At 35.2% G+C, this 20,305-nt stretch overlaps 2 protein-coding genes across 28 annotated transcripts in view; one reads left to right on the top strand and one right to left on the bottom strand.

Annotated features, from left to right (window-relative positions):
* MBD5 (methyl-CpG binding domain protein 5) overlaps positions 1–11,230 on the bottom strand; it is a 421,403-nt gene extending 410,173 nt beyond the window's left edge. For 14 of the 23 annotated variants that reach the window (XM_082464891.1, XM_082464892.1, XM_082464894.1 and 11 more), the window contains exon 1: positions 10,503–10,633. The gene's annotated coding sequence lies outside the window, so the exon portion shown is untranslated. Of the gene's footprint in view, positions 1–10,502; positions 10,639–11,129 lie in introns of those variants that run through there. The other 9 variants (XM_082464889.1, XM_082464872.1, XM_082464873.1 and 6 more) reach the window with 5 other exon arrangements.
* Positions 10,592–20,305, top strand: part of ORC4 (origin recognition complex subunit 4) — a 98,999-nt gene continuing 89,285 nt past the window's right edge. For 2 of the 5 annotated variants that reach the window (XM_082465131.1, XM_082465127.1), the window contains exon 1: positions 11,438–11,573. The gene's annotated coding sequence lies outside the window, so the exon portion shown is untranslated. Of the gene's footprint in view, positions 10,720–11,424; positions 11,574–20,305 lie in introns of those variants that run through there. The other 3 variants (XM_082465130.1, XM_082465129.1, XM_082465128.1) reach the window with 3 other exon arrangements.

Raw genomic sequence — 20,305 nt, 5'->3', positions numbered from 1 at the left:
AAGTTTTAGTTATTAATTAGATTATTTATTTATACAGACAGAAACTGGTGTTCAAAGAGGCTTAAAATGTACAAGAAATGAAAATATCTTATTGACAATGTTCTAAGTTAAATGGAAAATAAGAATCAAAAGTTAAATTTCTTTAGCTTTGTCTTTAAAAGTACTACTCCAAGGGAGATACATCAATATTTTCAAGGCTAACATAAAGGCCTGAAATAGTTAATGTAACTTAGTAATTTATAATTACTTCTGACTGTATGAGTTACTCTGAAAAAAACCAAAATAAAGTTGGCATTGTATTGTTACCATTTCGCAATTCTACTTTTCTTAAAAGAAGTTAAAAAAATTTTGTGTTCCAATAACGTTGACACAAATATGTCAATATTGGAACAATTTGTGAATGTGATGTCTTCTACTTTCTCTGTCTTGGTACGCTCCAGATATGACGCTGTTTCATATCCAGGTGCCAGTTGAGGGTCCTCTCAAGTTGTCCAACTGAATGTGACAATCTTTTGCTATGATCTCTGACAGCAGCCTGGTATACTTGCAGACATATTCTTTTTCTTCATTATTCAAACTTAGTCAATCACGCCCAGGACATTCTCTTGAGCACATACAGACATCAATTTAATCCCCTTTTTTGCTTTTCTTTTCTAACTTCCACCTAGGTATGTTTAGGGCACAACGTTATATTCACTACTTTCCATTGTTATCTGTGTTAACGGGGTTTTAGGAGACCTGACCACTACAACAATGATTCTACAGGAAAAAGCATTATGAGTTTTAAACTGAAATAAAAATGAACTCCTTAACAACCCTTTTATAAGTACAGTTGACTCTTGAACAACAGGGGTTTGAACCACGTGGGTCCACTTATACACAGATTTTCTTCAATAGTAAATACTACAGTACTACACGATCTGCGATTGGTTGAATCCTCCCATACGGAGGAACCGCGGATAATAAGACCAACTATAAATTATACTCAGGTTTTTGACTGCTTGAAGGGTTGCCATCTCTAACCCCCAAGCTGTTCAAGGGTCAACTGTGGTAGTAAGCTTTTGTGTTGAGTGTAAAGAATATTAGTCTAAGTTTAAATAGTAACCCTAAGGATAAGAAAATCTTGGCCTACAACATCCTGCAATTTGGCTCCTACATAACTCCTTAGCATCACTTCTTACCATGCACTCGCTAGTTCTTAGCTTCTGTCACTCTGCCCTTCATTTAATATTAGGTACTATGCTCCCCACTCCCCCATCAGGACCTTTGTACATACTGTTCCTTCCTTCCACAAAACTTTTTTCTCTCTCTTGATCAAGTTAACTCAAATTCATCAAAATTTCAGCTAACTAAACACTTTCTCAAAACAAAACAAAAGCTTCCCTTGGTCCCACTAATTGATTAATTATCCTTCTAAAAGGCCTCATATTAAATACCATGTACCTCTCTACAGCAAATGAAACAGTTTCAACTGGCATTTATTTATGTGATTATTTGATTACTATCCTTCCCTATTTCTAGGACTTCAGTTTAGAAGAGCAAGATCCATGTCTATTTTTCCTCATGATTCCCGTGAGCACATAACAGGTGTCAACCTACATTTGCTGAAGGAAGACATCGACTAACTGCTGATTAAAAAAAAAAAGATAAACACCAAATCAATGACCCCTACATAGTTTTAAAAGAAAAAATTTCATGACTTTTTGGATGAAAAAAAATACAGAGTCATATTTTATAGAACTTGTTAAACTTCCCATTTTTCAGAAAAAAAAAGTTCAGTACATAGTGGTAGGGGGTAGGTTGGATGGTAAGTTACATGATGGGGCCAGCTGGAAATAAATTAAATGCAAATAAACCTTATAAAGTAAATGGAGAAAAAGTAAGCTGTAACTTTTTGTTATTTTTAGAATTTATTTATATATAAGATTTATAGTTTCAATTGTGTACTATTTACTACTGATCCTAGGGACCAACCTGAGTATGAATGTTAATTATGAAGGGAAAAAGAACCTCAGTATCCTTGGATAAAATTTTCCTATTTTAACTATAGTGTTTCATTTCCAACGCATTTTCACAATACACTTGCTTCAGACTCTGACGGATTTTCCAGTCATAATTGCAAAGAACTATTCACTGTCTTATTTTTTACACAAGTTATTTTGTCCCCTATTCCTTTTCTGACCTGCATTCTGGGAAATAAAATTTTAAAAACATAAATGCAAAGTATATTGTTTCTAATCACTTTCCTAATTTATCGGGTTTTTCTGAATTTTAATCCTAGCTTTCAAACTAGTAAAAATAAGCGTCCCCATCCCCGTATGCCATTGGAAGCTTTGTCTTTACTTGAATTTCTCTCTTCTGTGCCAACCTAGCATCTCTCCTCTACCTAAACTCTGATTAACTCATATCCTCCCAGGAAGGCCACTGTGATTAACTCTACGGAATTCTAATTGCTTCTTTACTCTGCATGTTTACATACTGAGTTTGATGTTATTTTACAAAGGCTCCTGAAGTGTTTTTCAAGTACAAGTTTCACTTAAAATAAAAAGGACTTAATCTTAAAACCTCCTGTTTTATTTTTGTCTTTATTCAAACCAGTATCTAAATATGGAAAACATCATAAAAATGTTAAGTGACTATGCCATCTGTATTCTGAATGAGCGTATAATAATTTCGATCACTGATTAAAATAACAAAAGTCCATCTTAGGCCTATACATTGTATCATATCTCAGACTGAAACTGATTTACTGTCTACCACTTTAAGACTGCCAGTCTTCACCACTGGCTCTCCAGTCTATATTTTCCCAAGATAGTGAGAAATGCATTTTGCAATAAGAAGCAAAATATTTAAAAATCAGGATAGATTACATCCATTGTTCCTGCCTCAACTGACTAGGCTTTTCACCCTGTTAGATAAGATTAGATCAGTCTAACAGACTTTATTCTGTATCAAGCTATGATGATTGTTGGCCAATACTCAATTCTCTTCAAGGTAGTCAAGAGATATATTCATGTGACAATTAGGGGCTAGGACTGCAATTTTCCTGGGTCATTCGTTTTCTGAATCCTTTAATACATAAGTATATTTTTCCATTATAAAATTACTACATGGATATGAGCTTATTCTTAAAAAAAAAAAAAAATCCCAGTAATACTAAAGTATGCAAAATAGTAAGAGTTCTTCAACCTTCCAGCATCCCACATATGTACTTTCTATAAACTAAGGATACAATTTGGTACATATTTTCCAGACCATTTCTTAATGTATTTACAAAAATATGAGGCATATATTTTACACAATTTTTAATTTTATGAATATATATGCAGATACACAAAATTATATATGTATGTAAATATATATATTCTTATACGTTGTATGTATATTAACCTGTATGTATTTTTTTTCACAAAAATGGAATCATACTGTGCACAACATTTTGTGACTTGGTTTCAACTTAGCTTGTCTTACAGATCCTTCCAGGTTTTTAGCCTACAAGTCAAATTTTGCATGGTTGTTGTTAGCGCTTATCTTTAGATACCACAGGTAGTCTTTCCTAACTTTCTACCCTATAATAATACCAAAATAAAAAGATCATTACTTTCAGTGCCAAGGAAAATGAGAAATACAGCTTTTTCCACTGTAATGTTTCTTAATTAAAAGCATTTTCGCAAGTTTTCATTCAATTTAATATAATTTTTCATAGTTCCTTAAATGTTTAAATCTCCTTTAAATTTATATTTTAATGAAAAATATATGTATATACATAAAGAATATATACATTTAATAAATCAAGGTCTAAAATTAATACAAACTAAAATTTAATTTTATAAAAAGCAAAAGCAATATAATATAGGAAATTTGCCTACTAATTAGAAAAATTAGACACATACACAATTCATTTTCTGACTCACTGAGGTAAACTGTACAAAAAACAGAGTAGCTGCTGAAAAAATGTTTTCAGAGAATTCTTAACAGCTTAAAAAACTTTAAAAACAGTTTATCAATGTACTTAAACACAGAAACCACAAACAGTATGAGCAGCAGACCAGAAGGGCAACATAAGATTAAATTAAAATATGTATTATATGGATCTAGTCCCCTCTCACACACATAAAAATACTGTAGTAATGTGACTGCTGCTTTTGTTTTCTAATAGACAAAATATTGCTATATTCTTCAAACTAGAAACAGGAGTCAAATCAACTGGATAGCAAACTAACACTTAATTAAGAATTTACTAATGTTAAAAAAGCTAAACTGGATCATTTTAATAAGATATGCAATAATATAAGCTGCTAGGTTTTATTATCAAAAACGACTGTTGAAGGAAATGCTATACTAATTCTAGAAAAAAAACAAGCTTCATTTTTAGACTTCTATGAAATAATTAAATGTTAATACTTCCTAAATTAAAAAAAGGAATTCATAAGGGGTGGCATGATTTCGGAAAGCCTATGGCTACACAAAATCATTGCCATTATTACTGGCGGTATTTGCATCTGGTAAGAGCTTTCTGATATATAGTGAACAGAACACTGTAGCTTTAATTGAAGTTTGAATGTTATAAACAGTTAGATGTCTGGCTCTGGCCTGCATTCTAATACCATCAGCAGAACAGAGATGGGAAGCATAAACAAACCTTTTAACTAGATTACAGTCTCTAAAATGGCCAAGAAATCCTTCAGCACAAACTCCTGTGTGACAAATGTGGAAGAAGGAAAATGATTTCAGAATAATGCTAAAAAAACAGCCTCTAAATTTCTGTCATTACTGGAACATGTAATTGATTTCCTAAAGATTTTGATGTCACTTAACATTCAATAATGGTAAACTTTATATTTACTTTCCAAATAAGTAAAAATCCTTTTTACTTTACATAGCAGCTATTTTTTAAATCAGTATATCCCAAGTAAAGAAGCTATTTGAAAATCAATACTTTCTTTTGTTGAATGTGGAATACTTCCCTCCCCCAACACCAGTGAGCCTAGATTATTATTTTTAGATACTAGTAATATTAAGAATGTATGGATTAAGTTAATTCGTGGTAAACAGATTAGTAGACACTTCTGAACTGGGTGTATAGAAAACAATAGCTATGAATACATGGAAAAATTACAGAATTTAATTACAACTTCTCTAAGAAAAGGTTATATAGGTCAAGTGAAATAAGGACTCAAACCAGAATTACTCTCAACCAACTTTAAATGAAGTATATGCTTTTCATCAGGTATGATATCATTAGTGATTTTCTTTTCTGTTATGTCTAGCTACATTAGAAGATATACCTTAATATATGTTAAGCCTGGCTTGCACCTTGTCTCTCTGAAGAGTTATACTGAGTCATTCCAACTTCTAAAATCTTACATGATATAGAAATACCTCAAACAGAGATGCTTAAGAGTTAGAATCTGTACTTTTAACTGAATTACCTTTAGGTTATCTAAGGAGATTATTTAGGATCACAGACTTATTCAAACCCAGCAATTATTCAAATTGGTTTAAAAGCAAGAAATCACATGTTATAAACATTCCTTTCTGAAGAATAATAGATGACATAGAACAGTTCTTTAGCATTTAAAAATATTTCCAAACTCTACAGGTCCTAATGCTTTGGCATAACGTTTATAGGATAAAAGAGTCAATGTAAGCATACAGGATGAATTGCATTACTTAGGATGGATATGGAAGTTACTTGATTAATAAAATAGAATTTTAAAAAATTACCCTTTTCTCCTAAAAGCAAAGGATGTAAAAATCAACTCTGATTAGCTGGGTCAAAAAGTACCTTAATTCAGTAGCTGCTTTAAAGAACAACTATATAATAATTTAGGCATCTAGAGAATCCAATAAGTTGTCCATTCTTATACTAAAAAAATTTGACTTTAAGCAATACTAAAAACAGTACATTAAACTTAATCATGATGTAATAATTATGAAAATATTATAAGATAGAAGGTCCAGAAAATATGTATATATACACACTAAAACATTAGGCAATATAAACTCCCCTTTATTTACAGGTTTTCCATCATCAACAGAGCTATATAAAAATTTTTATAGTAAATATTCACTGGGTCACAAATTGTTGGAACCTCCAAACTTCATAAACAAGATACTAAATTGAACTCCATGCAAGACAAAGGAAGTTCAATATGTAGAAGGCCTAAGTGTCAAAAAGACTGACTTTATGTATATTTTATTTCAAGTTGCACACTGGTCTGCATCTATGTTCCTGATAAAGGATTGGATTTTTTGGTTTGTTTTTCTGTCCTTGTAAATTTTTAGAAATTTTGCATTGCTCTATCAATAAGCTACTGGGGCCATAATTTTACTAATGTTTACCAGCGTACTTATTGACTGATAAAAACTCTTTATTGTGACTGTTTTTAATTAGAAAGTGTCATGAATTTACTATGATGGAATATTTTGCTGCCACATGAAAAAATCATCTTTTGTCAGTAACAGGTTTCTTCATTTATAACATGGGGACAATGTTACAAAGTTCACAGGACCACTGTAAGGGCTGACTGATATTGATAATATTTATCACAGTGCTAGGTACTTATAATAAATGGTAAGTATAATTATTACTAATACAGAAAGTTAAGAATGAATGTAAAAGAGATCAGAATTGACTGACCCTCAGAAGTCTATTTACCTTCACAAGATAATATACCAGCAGGGGATCCCCTCCTTTTTAAAAACTGTGAATCAATATTATTCTAAAAGGTATATAAGAGCAAAGGAAATTCAGGAAATCTCTTTCTCTCCAGTATGCTTTTAAATTTACTGATGAAAACTTTTTAAACATGCATTTTTCCACCTAACAGTATCCATTTAGTTAATAAAATTTATTTAGGCAGAGACATCAAATGAAGATATGACCAATTTGCCTGTAGAATACAATTAAGGTATGTCTTCACATTAAATTGTAGGGACCCATCCTTGTTTCTCAGATGCCTAGCAGAGTGCCTGACATACAGTAGATACTCAATAAATGTTTAATGAATAATTAAGTACAATCTGTTTTGCACATACATTCAAAATACAGACAAGTTTGCAAAAGTACATAAGTTGGACACAGGCCTTCTGGCTGACCTCCTGGGGTCCCACTGATGACTAGGAATAAATGTTCATATCTATAGAAAACTGGAAAGTTGATAATTGTCTGCATAAGGACCGAAAAAGCAAAGTCAGGGAAACATGTTACCTAAGTATCAGTTGCTTCATAGAGATAGTAAAAGCAGCCTAATCATTCCAGTAACCTATTGTACCAGCTACTCAATGAAATAAAATTTAAATGTATCCTGAACATTTGCTAGTACATTCTTAGTCGCAGTTCTTTTATCATCACTTATTTAAAATAAATCACTTTTGTCAAATTGCATCCTGTACAGAATATGTTTTTACTTATTATGAGTACTATTTGTTAACAGGATTTAAATTGGCTATTAGAAAAAGTGAGAACCACAGTTAAGATAAAGAAAAAAAATATTCATGGTAGTGAATAAATTGTAGCAGAAAGGAAAGGAAAATGGAAGAAAAGGAAGCAATTCTACATCTGAGAGTCAAGAAATTCAAATATGCCTAACTCTAATAACAATTATGACAAACAAGCAGTAGGGCCTACTGTGTACCGGACACTGTGCTGTAAGGTATATAAATGTTAACAAGAAAAAAATCTTTAGTCTTACTTAAGCAGTTCATAAAGCATGAATCACAAGTAAACATTTATAATACAATATGCATTCTTCATATATATATATATATATATATATATCTCCTTAATACAAGAGTAAGAAGGGTATTCACTGATTGGAAGTGCGGGGGAAAAATAAGCATTAGGGAAAGCTGAAATAATTCTCAAAATAGTAATAATCCAAGATGAGAGAAATCAGTATCTCCTAAAAAAATCAACAACAAATTACTGAATTATAAATGGACAAAATTATGGCTTTATAGCTATTTGCCTTAATATTCTTAGTATAGGCCCCCATATAAAACCCTTAAGTGCCATACACAGAATTGGGCACAAGCTTCATTCCTGACAAAAGAAAATGAGGTAGTGTAGCTCAGTGAATGTCAAGAGACCAGAGTTCTCTGGTCCACGTGCATCCACTTACAGGCCTTGGAACTATGCACAAGTTCCTCAAACTCTCTGAACTTCAGTAATATGGAAAATGAAAGAGTTGGATAAAGTGACCTCCAAGATATCACCAAGTTGAAAATTACAATTCTAAAATATATCTTAATACTTAAAAAATAAGCCATAATAAAAATAAACTGATGCCTAAAGGTAAGTCATTATCCAACTCAGAGGAGGTCTGGAATCTTCAAACCATATAGGGTTACCCTGGGGGTGGTGGGTAAGAAATGTTTTCAAAGGAAAACAGAAAGTAAGTAAAGGTATTATAATCAAGCTGTAAATTTTCACTCAGCTGCCTACTAGGAAATTACCACCCCAATTACCTACACAATTCGCTTTACTTAAGTGATTTCTTCACTAAGTTCTACTTTCCATCTTTTATGTTAAGGTTCCTGAGGTATTAAGGTGAGGACAAGAAATCCTAGGTGGACCTGGAATAGTATTATTGGGAGACAAACTTGAACTTGGCACAGATTTCTGCTTAAGTGCACCAATTACACCTCAGAGAAAGGTAAGAAATTGTTCAAATTTATAATAGAAAGGAGGGAAATAGGACCATGTTGTTTACTGCTACACAGCTTTTTTTCCCCCGTGTGTAAATGTCTACTTTTGCACACAGTTGGTAATTAAAATTTTACAGAACAAGTTTCTACATACGCAATGCTTTTCTGTCAGTAAAATGTAAGTATATTGTGTTTTGGCTTTACCATCAAGAAAACAAAAAATTTAAAGTATTATCATGTCTTTCTAATATTTATGTCAAATATCCTTCTAGATTTATTTTTCTTCAATTCTTTCTAGTTGATCAAATTGCTGTTTTCACATTGCCAGTCTGATCACAAAATTGCTACTTTACAGCAGAATATTTTTTGCTGACATAAATTATGGGATCAGAGATACCAATGCAGTTACAAAAAAGGGTGTGTGTGTGTGTGTGTGTGTGTGTGTGAGAGAGAGAGCGAGGGGGAGGGAGGGAGGGAATGTGTGTGTGTGAATGTGTGCATCCATCTTTAAGGAAAGGATAAAGAAATGTACATATGAAACAAAATACCACTTTCCAATGTAAGCCCTAGTAAAAGGCCTACATCAGAAATATACTTTCTAGCATTTCTGAAATCAAATACAGTACTGAATTTGAAAACCATTCACTAAGAACATACCAAGTAAAAATGAAGCATACTTTTATCAAGACTGTTACTCTATAAACCTAAATTTAGATTTATCTTTCAATTAGTATCTCACTACAATGCATATTCTAACTACAACATCATGACTTCTTTGACTCATGAAAACATATTTTAGAAATTTGTCTTCTTTCACATATAGTGAGCAGTTTGGTTCAGTACCCCCAAGAGATGAAAAACTCATCTCAATTTACAACAGTAAATAAATAATTCAGTTAAAACTGAAAGTGGTACCAATCCAGCAAACTATTGATGGAGAGGTTTGGCCTTCCATGAAGCCAGAACAACATAAAAGTTTTCAATGGGGATTACTTGTTCAGACAAGTTACAAAGATTAGAAAAATACCCAGATTAATTATGAAACAGATAATATTTTCATCTTATGTAAAATAAATACCAGGAACGTATATAGGGAGAAACAATACCAGTGGTATTAAAACTTTAAGTGTTTTAAGCTTTGAACTTTATATGCTGATATATGAAACAAACATTTAACAAAAAAAGCAATAATACAAGTCAAAACCTAACCAAAGGCCTCTATCAACCAAAAATTTGAAATTTTCTATGCAAGTCAGACAAAACGAAAAAAAGGAAAATTAAACCCAGAAAGCAAAACCCAATCAAGTCTGTTCCAACACTGAAGTCAATATCCAAATCACACACAGAACCAAAAAGGGTAAAACACTCAGGTCTACAAATGGATAAGCAGTTCCGATACAATCCAGATCCCGACATTTTCCCACTCAGAAACAAATGCAGTGGAGCTTTTCCTAGGGAAAAAGGAAAAAAGCTCTCCAAATGCTTTTTTTAAAGTGACATCTAGAAAGTGTGCCTCTTTCTGTCTCTTTCCCTGGCGCCTCATTGGAGGAAGGAGGGGGTTGTTTTTGTATTCTCCCCCACTGGAGCAAGACACAATCAGATGTTAGCTGGAGGAGAGAAACCACTTTTGACAACAGCAAATAAAAATAAAAAGTGCCCCTTCCTACTCTGACAGGATGGGCACCCACCTCACACACCCCTCCCCACTCCAGCCCCTCCTTCACTGCCCCCCCAGCACCACCCCCTCCTCACCCCGGAGCTCCACTGCGTATGTGGTTTGGTGCTACTGTTGCCCCGGAGTTAAAGTCAGAGCCAGAGGAAGGCAATGAAGCCCCCACAGACACACTTACCTTTCCTGCCCCCCACTTTTGAGTGCCTTCCCTGGAGCTGTGGAGGATGACACAAAGGGTAATAAAGGGGGGGGAGTGGAGGAGGAGGAGGAGGCGAAGGAGGAGGAGAGCTGGGGAAGTGGCTGCTCCCGGGTGTAGTGAGATGTCTCCAGCCAGGGCCAAGCAGCAGCAGCAGTAGCAGCAGCAGCAGCAGCAGCAGCAGCAGCAGCAGAGAAGGGTCTGTGTTGCTAAGAGGCTTTTGGTCTCTTTCTCTCCTTTCACGGCCAAAGAGGAGGAGGATGGAGGGGGCTCGGGAGGGAGGCTAGTGGAGGGGTGAGGGGGTAGGAGTCGTAGATGGGGGATTTTCGAAGAAGAAGAAACTCCTTCTCCTTCTCTCTCAGGCTCAATCCCCTTCTCAGGTCTCAGGGCTGGAGGGTGGGGGAAGGAACTCAGCCGCCTTCCCCCCACCCCCCTCAATTCAAGGTTGAAGTGGGGTAAAATTAGTGTCCTGTCCCTTTAAAAATAGAAATAAAAGGTGCCCCCCCTCTGCCACTGCCTCTCTCTTCATCATCAGCTGCTGCTGCTGCTGGGGTCTCTCTGCTTGGGGGGGGAGGGGGGGTTCGGGTAGAAGAGACGGGAGGCACTCACTGCGCATGTCTCTCTCTGACGGGAGGCTGGTTGGTTGAAGGCAGGAGGAGGGGGAGGGGAGGAAATGAGATGGTTTCCCAGAAGGCTCCGAGGCGATCGCGACCCGGAAGACATTGTAGCGGGGGGGTGGGGTAGAGAGGCGGGGGCGGGGAGTAGGAGGAAGTCGCTACTCTTTAACACCCCCAATCCCCTCCTCCCCGCTAAGGGAAAGTGGAGAAACGGAAGTGGGCGTGGACGGAGGCGAAAGGAGGTCACGTGTTTGTGCGGGAGGGGGGCGGGATGGGAGAGGCGGTGCCTGCGCAGGGCATGCCGGGAGTCTTGGTGTAACGTTGGCAGCAGCAGGTGAAGCGGAGCAGGGAACGCGGCGAGAGGAGCCTGTGAAGGGATTCCCGCGGTCTCCAGAATCCTGCTCTGCCCTGATAAGGGCAGGCTTTTCCGTGAGAGGTAACATGGCGTAGGCAGGCCTCAGAACGAAAGCCGTGGGCGCCAGTGGCGAAAGGCGAATCGAAAAGGGGAGGACGGAAGGGTGTGGAGACTGGGAATGCGGGAAGGGGGGCAGGCTTGTCTAGGCCAGGCAGGCCAGAAACTAGGCGGGCTCCTTCCGTCTCGTGGCTTCCCTGTGAGCCAGCCGGCGACGAATGCTTGACGAGCGTCTGGCGTCCTGATGAGAGTATATCTGTGGCAGGTGGTGACTACACCCCGGTGATGGTGAGGAATGTGATGGTCCAGGTGTAAGAGAGGAATGGGATCTCAGGAGCCTCATCAGATGACTCTGGTGACTGCTTCTTCAGCTCAGAGCGGGGCACCTGTCCAGGGAGAGAGACAAGCTGTGTGAATTTTGACAACTTCTGGCATTAGACGCATTGTTTATATGGGGTGTGAGGACCATCAGCCCTTACTTGGCTGATCTCCCTGGAATTCTGGAGAGGCTTTGGGGAGGGAGCAAGCTGGGAATTCTTCAGTGGAACTTCCCTCCGTGTCTTGCCTTGCTGCCGCAACACAGCGCCTGTGGCTGTTCTCAGAAGGGCATGTGAGATCGTGTAACCCTTGATAGTGTGTGTCATGGTTGAGAGAGAAGGGACATCATCGAAGTTTGCCCTTTCTGTAATGTAGATAACAGATTTTTTTAAAAAGGTATTTTAAGTGTCTTTGGTTATTAGCCTCGGATTTAGAGCCTTTGGTTTCTCAACTAAATGCTACTATTTTTGCTGGAAATAGTTTCCTTCATGTTAATTAAGAATATTTAAGAAAGGATTAATGGATTTTCATTAATAAAGTTTTTTTTAAGTAAAGTAGCACCGTTTCTTTTTCACATTCAGTCCATATAATTATAACTAAAACCATTCCAGTCTTTCAGTTATGTTCCTTTGTAAAGGTGCTTTGAAAGATTATGACCCATGTATAGTTGCTTTTAAGACCGAGAATCTGAAATTCCTCATGTGTATTGTGTTGGTATTATTTAATTCTGTAATGGTTCCTTTAGGGTACTCAGTTAAAGTTCCTACTTATTTTTCTTGTATGTTTTGACAGTGGATTCTATTTATGCATCATTGACTAGTGCTTTTACCACTTTCTGTGTGTGCAGTAATGTTGTCAAATGGAATAAAAACTAGACTCCTGTGCCTTAAAGTTTTGTTTATATTGGAACCAAATGTTTGCCACTTTAGAACAGAAAAAATTATAGCAGAGCCATAAAAGTGCCTTAGATAACAATTTTTAAATCTTTTTTATGGCAAAATACTAAATGTGCAAAAAAGTGTACAGATCATAGATATGCAGTATAATGAATAGATATAAAGTGAACAAAATGTGCAAAAATGCACAAATCGTAGATGTGCAGTATAATGAATAATTATAAAGTGAACACTGTAATCACCACCAAAGTGAAGAATTAGAACATTGCTGGCACCCTCTCCGCCCCCCCATTCATTCTTAATTCATTCCTCTCTCCTCACCACACCCAAAAGTTTAATTGGGATTGTCTGGATTTTTATGGTAATGATTTCCTACTTTTATTTCAAGTATTTTTTACCCACCTTTGTCAGCATTCCTAAACAATATACATTAATTTTGCCTGTTTTTTACCTATATGTAATTGAATTCTGTTATGTATAGTTTTTCTCCCATGTTGAAATTTTTAATCCTGTTAACAGCTTTAGTTCACGTATTTTCATTGTTGTATAGTAATGTTTATAGTATAGTAAGTGTAGTAAGTCTTTTTATGAATAAACCACAATTAATTTAACTAGTCTAGTATTATGGACATTTGGATTGTGTCCAGTTTTTAGTGCTTAGAAATAATGCTTCTGTGAATGTTCTTAACACATGCATTTTATGTACATAGCATGCATTTCTGTAGAGTGTAGATTATGCCAAACTTTCCAAAGCGAATATATAAATTTAGACTCCACCAACAATGTATGATAGATCCTTTTTTCTACAGTTTTCATAACAGTTGATATTTTTTGTTTTTGCCAACCTGATGAAGGTAGCTTTAGGTTATTGTTTTAGTTTGCAGATCCTGGTTATTAATGGGGTTGAGCATTTTTTTCAAAAAATTTTTTGGGTGTTTTAGAGGCAAATGTTGTGAGGCATTATGTTCCTGTAAATGTCTTTACTGTACCCTATTAGTTTGACTGGATGTAGAATTCTAAATTGGTAATGTTTCTCTTCAGATTTGAGAAGGAACTCTTAGTGTTTGATATAAAGTTTGAAACCATTCTTATTTTTAACACTGCACTTTACTTCTCCCCTATGGAAGCTTCTACAACCTTTTTGTCTGAAACTTAGAGACTCTTCTCTTTGTTTTACCCAGTGTTCTGAAATGTCACAGTAATGTGAGGTGACTTATGAGTCTATAGAAATCTACTTTGCTGTGCATTTCATGTATTCTTTCAGTCTGGCAACCTGTATGCCTCAGCCCTGAGAAAGTTTCTGATACATTTTCTGTAATTTCGTTGCCTCTGTGTGTTTTGTAACTGCAATTAGATATTGTACTCCTGGACCTATTTCTTTTCTCCCATTTTTCATCTTTTTCAAGTCTTTTGCTTTTCACTTTCTGGGAAATTTACTTGATTTTTCAAGCCTTGAAACTTCGTTTCTCTTACCATATTTTTAATTTTGAATACCTTTTTTTGATCTTTGTATTTTTTTCCAAAGCATTCTGGTATTTTTTTTCTCTTTATGGATTTAAAGTTTTGTTTTGAGGTTTATTTCTCCCTGCGTGCTCTGTGTTTTCTAAGTTATTCTTTCTGTTGGTATATTTTAGTCTCATTTTAGAGGCTTTCCTCAGCTCTATTGTGATCCTTGATTCTGTGTTCAAATTTATATAAGGGGCATTGGAAACCTATTTCATGTCTCTCTTAACTTAGCTAGGGTTTGCTAGCTATTGATGGTTCTCACTGTGGAAAGATTTGGCTGGGACATATTTCGGGGGGAAAACCCTGATATCAATTTCTTTAGGTATTTGGAAGCTTTTTCTCTAAGAGTGCAACAAGAAGGATTTTCCAGTCTTCTGCCTATAAGTCAGTGGTTCTCAATTGTGGCAATAAGATCTCCCCAGGGGACATTTGGCAATGCCTAAGAGACACATTTGATTAAGAATGGGTTCCTACTGAAAACAGGTGGGTAGATGCTGCAGGTGCTGTTGAAAATCCTAGGATGCACAGGGCAGCCACCCACAACAGACAGTTATCCAGTTCAAAATGTCAGTACTGCTTATCATGAGAAATCCTGCTCCAGGGTATAAGCCTGATTTCCAGTGCTCTGAGAACCAGGTGAAAGCAGAGCTCAGGAATCTCAACATTCTCTCTCTCTCTCTCTACATATATATATTTTGATATTTATTTTTATATTTATGTATATATTTATTTATGTTTATATATATAGATAGATAGATAGATATTCCCGCCCTAGGCAGGAATAAGCAAATATTGTTTCCATATGACAAGTCTTTAGCTATTGTTTGAAATGCTTTCTTTGTAGTGAAACTATAGTCACAAAACATCAGCAGAGGACCGTGTATCTGAATATATCTTTGTGGGGTTGTGTTATTTTTAACCACAACTTGGCCACGAATTGTTTAAAGAAATTGAAGATATTTTTGCATTGAATGGTTTAGGAATGAACACATTATAGTCTGCTAATTCTGTTTTGGGGAATGTGTTTCTGCTGTTAAAATCTAAAATGTTCCTCAAACAATCCTTTATTCACCTTAGCTCTGCGGTTTCTAGTGGAGGTGGGACTGCCTCCTACGGGGTGTTTGTGGGGCATTTCTGGTCCCAAGGACGGCAGCCAGTCCCAGAGAGGGCAGGGGCCAGGATAGACTGCCTGCAGTGCTCGGGGTGGTCCAGCATGAGGAAGAACGGCTCTGTGCCCGCACGTGCCTTTCCCACGTCTCCCAGGATGTTTACATGGGTTAAAAAAAAAAAATGAACATTATGATTTGAGCCTAGTACTCCATTTTTAAAATAAACACATAGTATTTTTGCAGGGTTTTAACATACACTGAAATTTTCCACAAATGCAATTACTGAGTAATTTGAGGGAAAATAGTACTTTGTTTTGTTGGGAACTTTACCAAGAGCTGTTCATCATTTTGGCAACGCCCTTGTGGGATCTGAGCTGCTGGTAGGGCACACCTGTATCCATCTTCATTTGCAGCCATGGCATGCAAATATATAACAGAGGGAATTGGGGATTCATTATATATATATATATAGACCCACTTTGTGTTCTGATGGAGTGGAATAGAGTTCTGTTTAATTTTAACCATTTTAGCACTGCAGATCTTTTGGAGATGGCTTTGTCAATGAATTCTAGACAAAATTAAAATAGTGGTTATTAAGTGACCTTGATGTTATGTGTTCATCTTATTTGAACAGGATTGGCTGATCAGTCTGGATAGCTTTGTATATTTTACTAATGCTTTAATGGGAAAATAAAATGTGAATTGACCATTATAAACTAGGAGGTAGATGAAGTATGGAACAGACAGTTGTTCCCCATCCTTTTATTTCAATTTGTTTCCCCCTTTTCAGTCCCAATCTGCCTTAAATGCTTATCTTCAAGCAAGCATTTGTTGGGGTTGTTAGTTTTTCCTAATTTGTTTCTCCTTAATCTCACATTCTTCTCTGTCTCCCTCCTCACCTCCAATAAAAACACAACAAAATCTTAGTCTTTTATATTTTATACTGCTTCCTTGATTAATATTGGAATTGAAATTTAGTATGACATTTTGACTGAAAGGTTGAAGTCAGACTTGGCAAGATTAAAATTCTAAGTGTGTTAGCTTTTCTTTTGGCACACATGCACATTTTCACGTTTCCTTAGGGCTTTCATCTTTCTGCAATTTAAAAAATATACATATTTTTATGTAGATGACCCAGAAATGTCAACTTATATTGTTCTCAACACAATCATTTCTCGTTCAGTATATGTCTGGGTCAACTTACTTTATGATGAGTAAATACCAAAAATATTTTCTCTAAAAGCTAGGTGGTTTGTATCATGTCCAGTTGTGTTATAGTGCCACTCTGATGCAATGTCTCATGGGCCTAATGTATTTAAAATTTTATGTTGAAATAAGTTTTATATATGTGACATACATTTTAAAAGTTTTTTACTGTCACAGCACTGATTATTCTGTATACTCAAATTATAAGATACATTATTTAATTTAAATACACAAGATAATTATTTTGTAAGTTACCAAAAAGTAATATACATTCAGTGTAAAAATGATAAGAAAAAATGAAAATTACCTATAATCCCTATACCTATAAATATGTTAAGATGTTGATATATGTAATTTTAGTGTTTTTTACCTATGTTTCTGTACATTTATTAACAAAGCTGCATCATAAAATTTTGTTATATTCTTTTAAAAGAAATAACATGTAGCTAGCATCTTTCCAATGTATTAAGTACTTGTATAAAATAATATGATGCTTATTTGCTTTATATTGCAGATATCTGCCAGCCTCTGGGAGCTATATTCCTGAATAATGCCATGATCAGTTGACAAGAGAAAATAAAATATAAAAAATTTTCTCATTCCCTATATAAATGTTCTTCAAGCATCTGATTTCTTTAAAAACAACAACAAACAGATGAATTAATTTTAAAGTAGTTTTAAAGTAGCTAACATTCCCCTTGAATTACCATCCATTGTTTTACAAATATTCCTATAGGGTCACAATCTGCTAAAGCAGATTTTGCCCATACATTTTATTTTTTTTACTTCATTTTATAGATTGTCTGTCTTACTGACTTGAACTGATTATCTTTTGTGCTTACATTTCATTTTCACAAATCTTCTATAAGCTTGTTTTCCTACCTGGTGTTTTCACAAATAGTGCCTTTGATTGTGCCTTTTTTTTTTTCTTTGAAATTTTTTAATGGATGTGGGGTTTTTTTGGTTTGTTTGTATTCCAGAAAAATTGAGTGTATAGTACAACGAATTGCTGTATATCCACACTCACCCAGTTCCTCTTACTATTAACCTAGTTTCCCTTATTATTAACATTTTGCCTTAGTGTGGTACATTTGTTACAATTGATTAACCAGTATTGATGCATTATTATTAATTAAAGTGTATAGTTTACATTAAGGTTCAGTCTTTGAATTGAACATTATGGGTTTTGACAAATGTATAATGACATATATCCACAATGACAGCATCATACAGAATAGTTTAACTGCTCCAAAGTCCCCTATGCTCTATGCTCCCATGCATGCCTTGAACTCTTGGCAACCACTGATTTTTCATTATCTCCATAGTTTTGCTTTTTCCAAATTGTCATATGGTTAGAATCATACAGTGTGTACCCTTTTCAGATTTGCTTTTTCCCTTAGCAATATGCCTGTAAGTTTCCTCCATTTCTCTTCATGGCTTGATAGCTGATTTCTTTTTAGCGCTGAATATTTCATCTTATGGATGTATCACAGTTTGTTTATCCATATACCTACTGAAGGGCACCTTGGTTGCTTCGAAGTTTTGGCAATTATGAATGAAGTTATCATAAACATTCAGGTGCAGGTCTTTGTGTGGACATAAGTCTTCAGTTCACTTGGGTAAATACCAAGGTGCATGATTGCTGGATTATGTGTAAGAGTACATTTAGTTTTGTAAGAAACTGCCCACCTGTCTACCAAAGTGGGTATACCTACCATTTTGCACTCCAGTCAGCAATAAATCAGAGTTCTAATTACTCCATGTCCTCATCAGCATTGGTCTTGTCATTGTTTTGGATTTAGCCATTCTAACGGTTATAGATTGTTGTTTTAATGTGTAATTCCCTAGTGATACATGATATTGAACATCTTTTCTTATGCTCATTTGCAATCTGTATGTCTTATTTGTTGAGTTGTGTGTCCAGATCTTTTGTAAATTTTTAACCTGGATTGCTTATTTTTTTATAGTTGAGTTTTAAGAGTTCTTTGTATATTTTGGATACCAATCTTTTATCAGATATGTGTTTTGCAAATATTTTTTCTCAGTCTGTGGCTTGTCTTCATTCTCTTAATGGTGTCTTTTGCAGAACAGAAAATTTTACTTTAAATAAAGTCCATTTTATCACATTTTCTTTCATGGTTCATACTTTTGGTGTTGTATCCAAAAATTCATTGCCAAACCCAAGGGCACCTACATTTTTCCTATGTTCCTTTTTAGAAGTCTTATAGTTTTGTGTTTTACGTATAGGTCTCTGATCCATTTTGCGTGAAAAGTATAAGGTGTATGTCAACTCATTTTTTTGCCTGCAGATGTCTTAGTTGTTCCACACCATTTGTTGAGAAGCGGAGAAAGACTTCCTGCTCTTTTGAATTGCTTTTGCTTCTTTGTCACAAATTAGTTGACTGTATTTTTGTGGGTCTATATCTGAGCTCTCTATTCTGTTCCATTGATTTGTTTTTCTGTTCTTTCCCCATTACCACACTGTATTATTATCTGTTATATTAATAGTAAGTCTTGAAGTGGGGTAGTTTCTGACCTCCAGCTTTGTTCCTGTTCAGTATTGTATTGGCTGTTCTGTGTCTTCTGCCTTTTCATGTAAACTTTAAAATCAGCTTATTATATCCTTAAAATAACTTACTATAATTTTGATTGGGATTGCATTGAATCTGTAAGTCAGGATTGGAAGAACTGACATCTTTACACTATTGAGTCTTCCTATCCATATACATGGAATGTCTCTCCATTTATTTAGATCCTCTTTGATTTCTTTCATCATAGTTTTGTAGTTACCTCATATAGATCTTATACATATTTTGCTAGATTTATAATACTTTTTTTGTGGGGCTTTTGTTTTTTTTGATACTAATGTAAATGGTATTATATTTTTAATTCCGAATTCCAGTTGTTCGTTACTGGCATAGGAAAGCAATTGACATTGGTAATACTAATCTCTCTCCCTCTCCCTCTCCCTCTCTCACTCTCTCTCTCTCTCTCTCTCTCTCTCTCTCTCTCTCTCTCTCTCTCTCTCTCTCTCTCCCTCTCCCTCTCCCTCTCCCTCTCCCTCCCTCCCTCTCTCTCTCTCTCTCTCTTTCTATATATATATGTATATCTATAATATACATATATATGTATGTATATATATACATATATATATATATATATATGTGTATATATATATAAAACGTCCACCCTTGCTTCAATACCTTATTGATTCCAATAGTACCTATTGTGTGTGTAGATTCTTTGGGATTTTCTACATACACGGTCATGCCATCTGCAAACAGATATTTTTACTCTTTCCTTCCTGTGTACCTTTTCTTTTCTTTTCTTGTCTTACTGTATGATGTTGACTAGAAGTGGTGATTCTTGCATTGTTCTTGATCTTAGTGGGAAAGCATCTAGTTTCTTAGTATTAAAAATGATGTGAGCTATAGATTTTTTTAGTTTTTTTTTTTTACCAAGTTGAAAAGGTCCCTTAGAGTCCTAGTTTGCTGAAATTCTTTATCATGAGTGGATGTTGGATTTTGTCAAATGCTTTTTCTGCAAAGAAGATATTTTTTTCTTTATCCTGTTGATGTTGTAAATTACATTAATTGCTTTAGGAATGTTGAATTAACCTTGCATACCTGGAATAAATCCCACTTACTCTTTGTGTATAATTATTTTTATGTGTTTTTATTTCTATGTGTTTATCATAGAAATTTTTAAAAGCCAATGAGGA

The sequence above is a fragment of the Balaenoptera physalus genome (assembly GCF_965194825.1).
Source record: "Balaenoptera physalus genome assembly, chromosome: 6".
Taxonomy (NCBI): Eukaryota; Metazoa; Chordata; class Mammalia; order Artiodactyla; family Balaenopteridae; genus Balaenoptera; species Balaenoptera physalus.
This window is presented reverse-complemented; position numbering and strand designations above follow the sequence as displayed.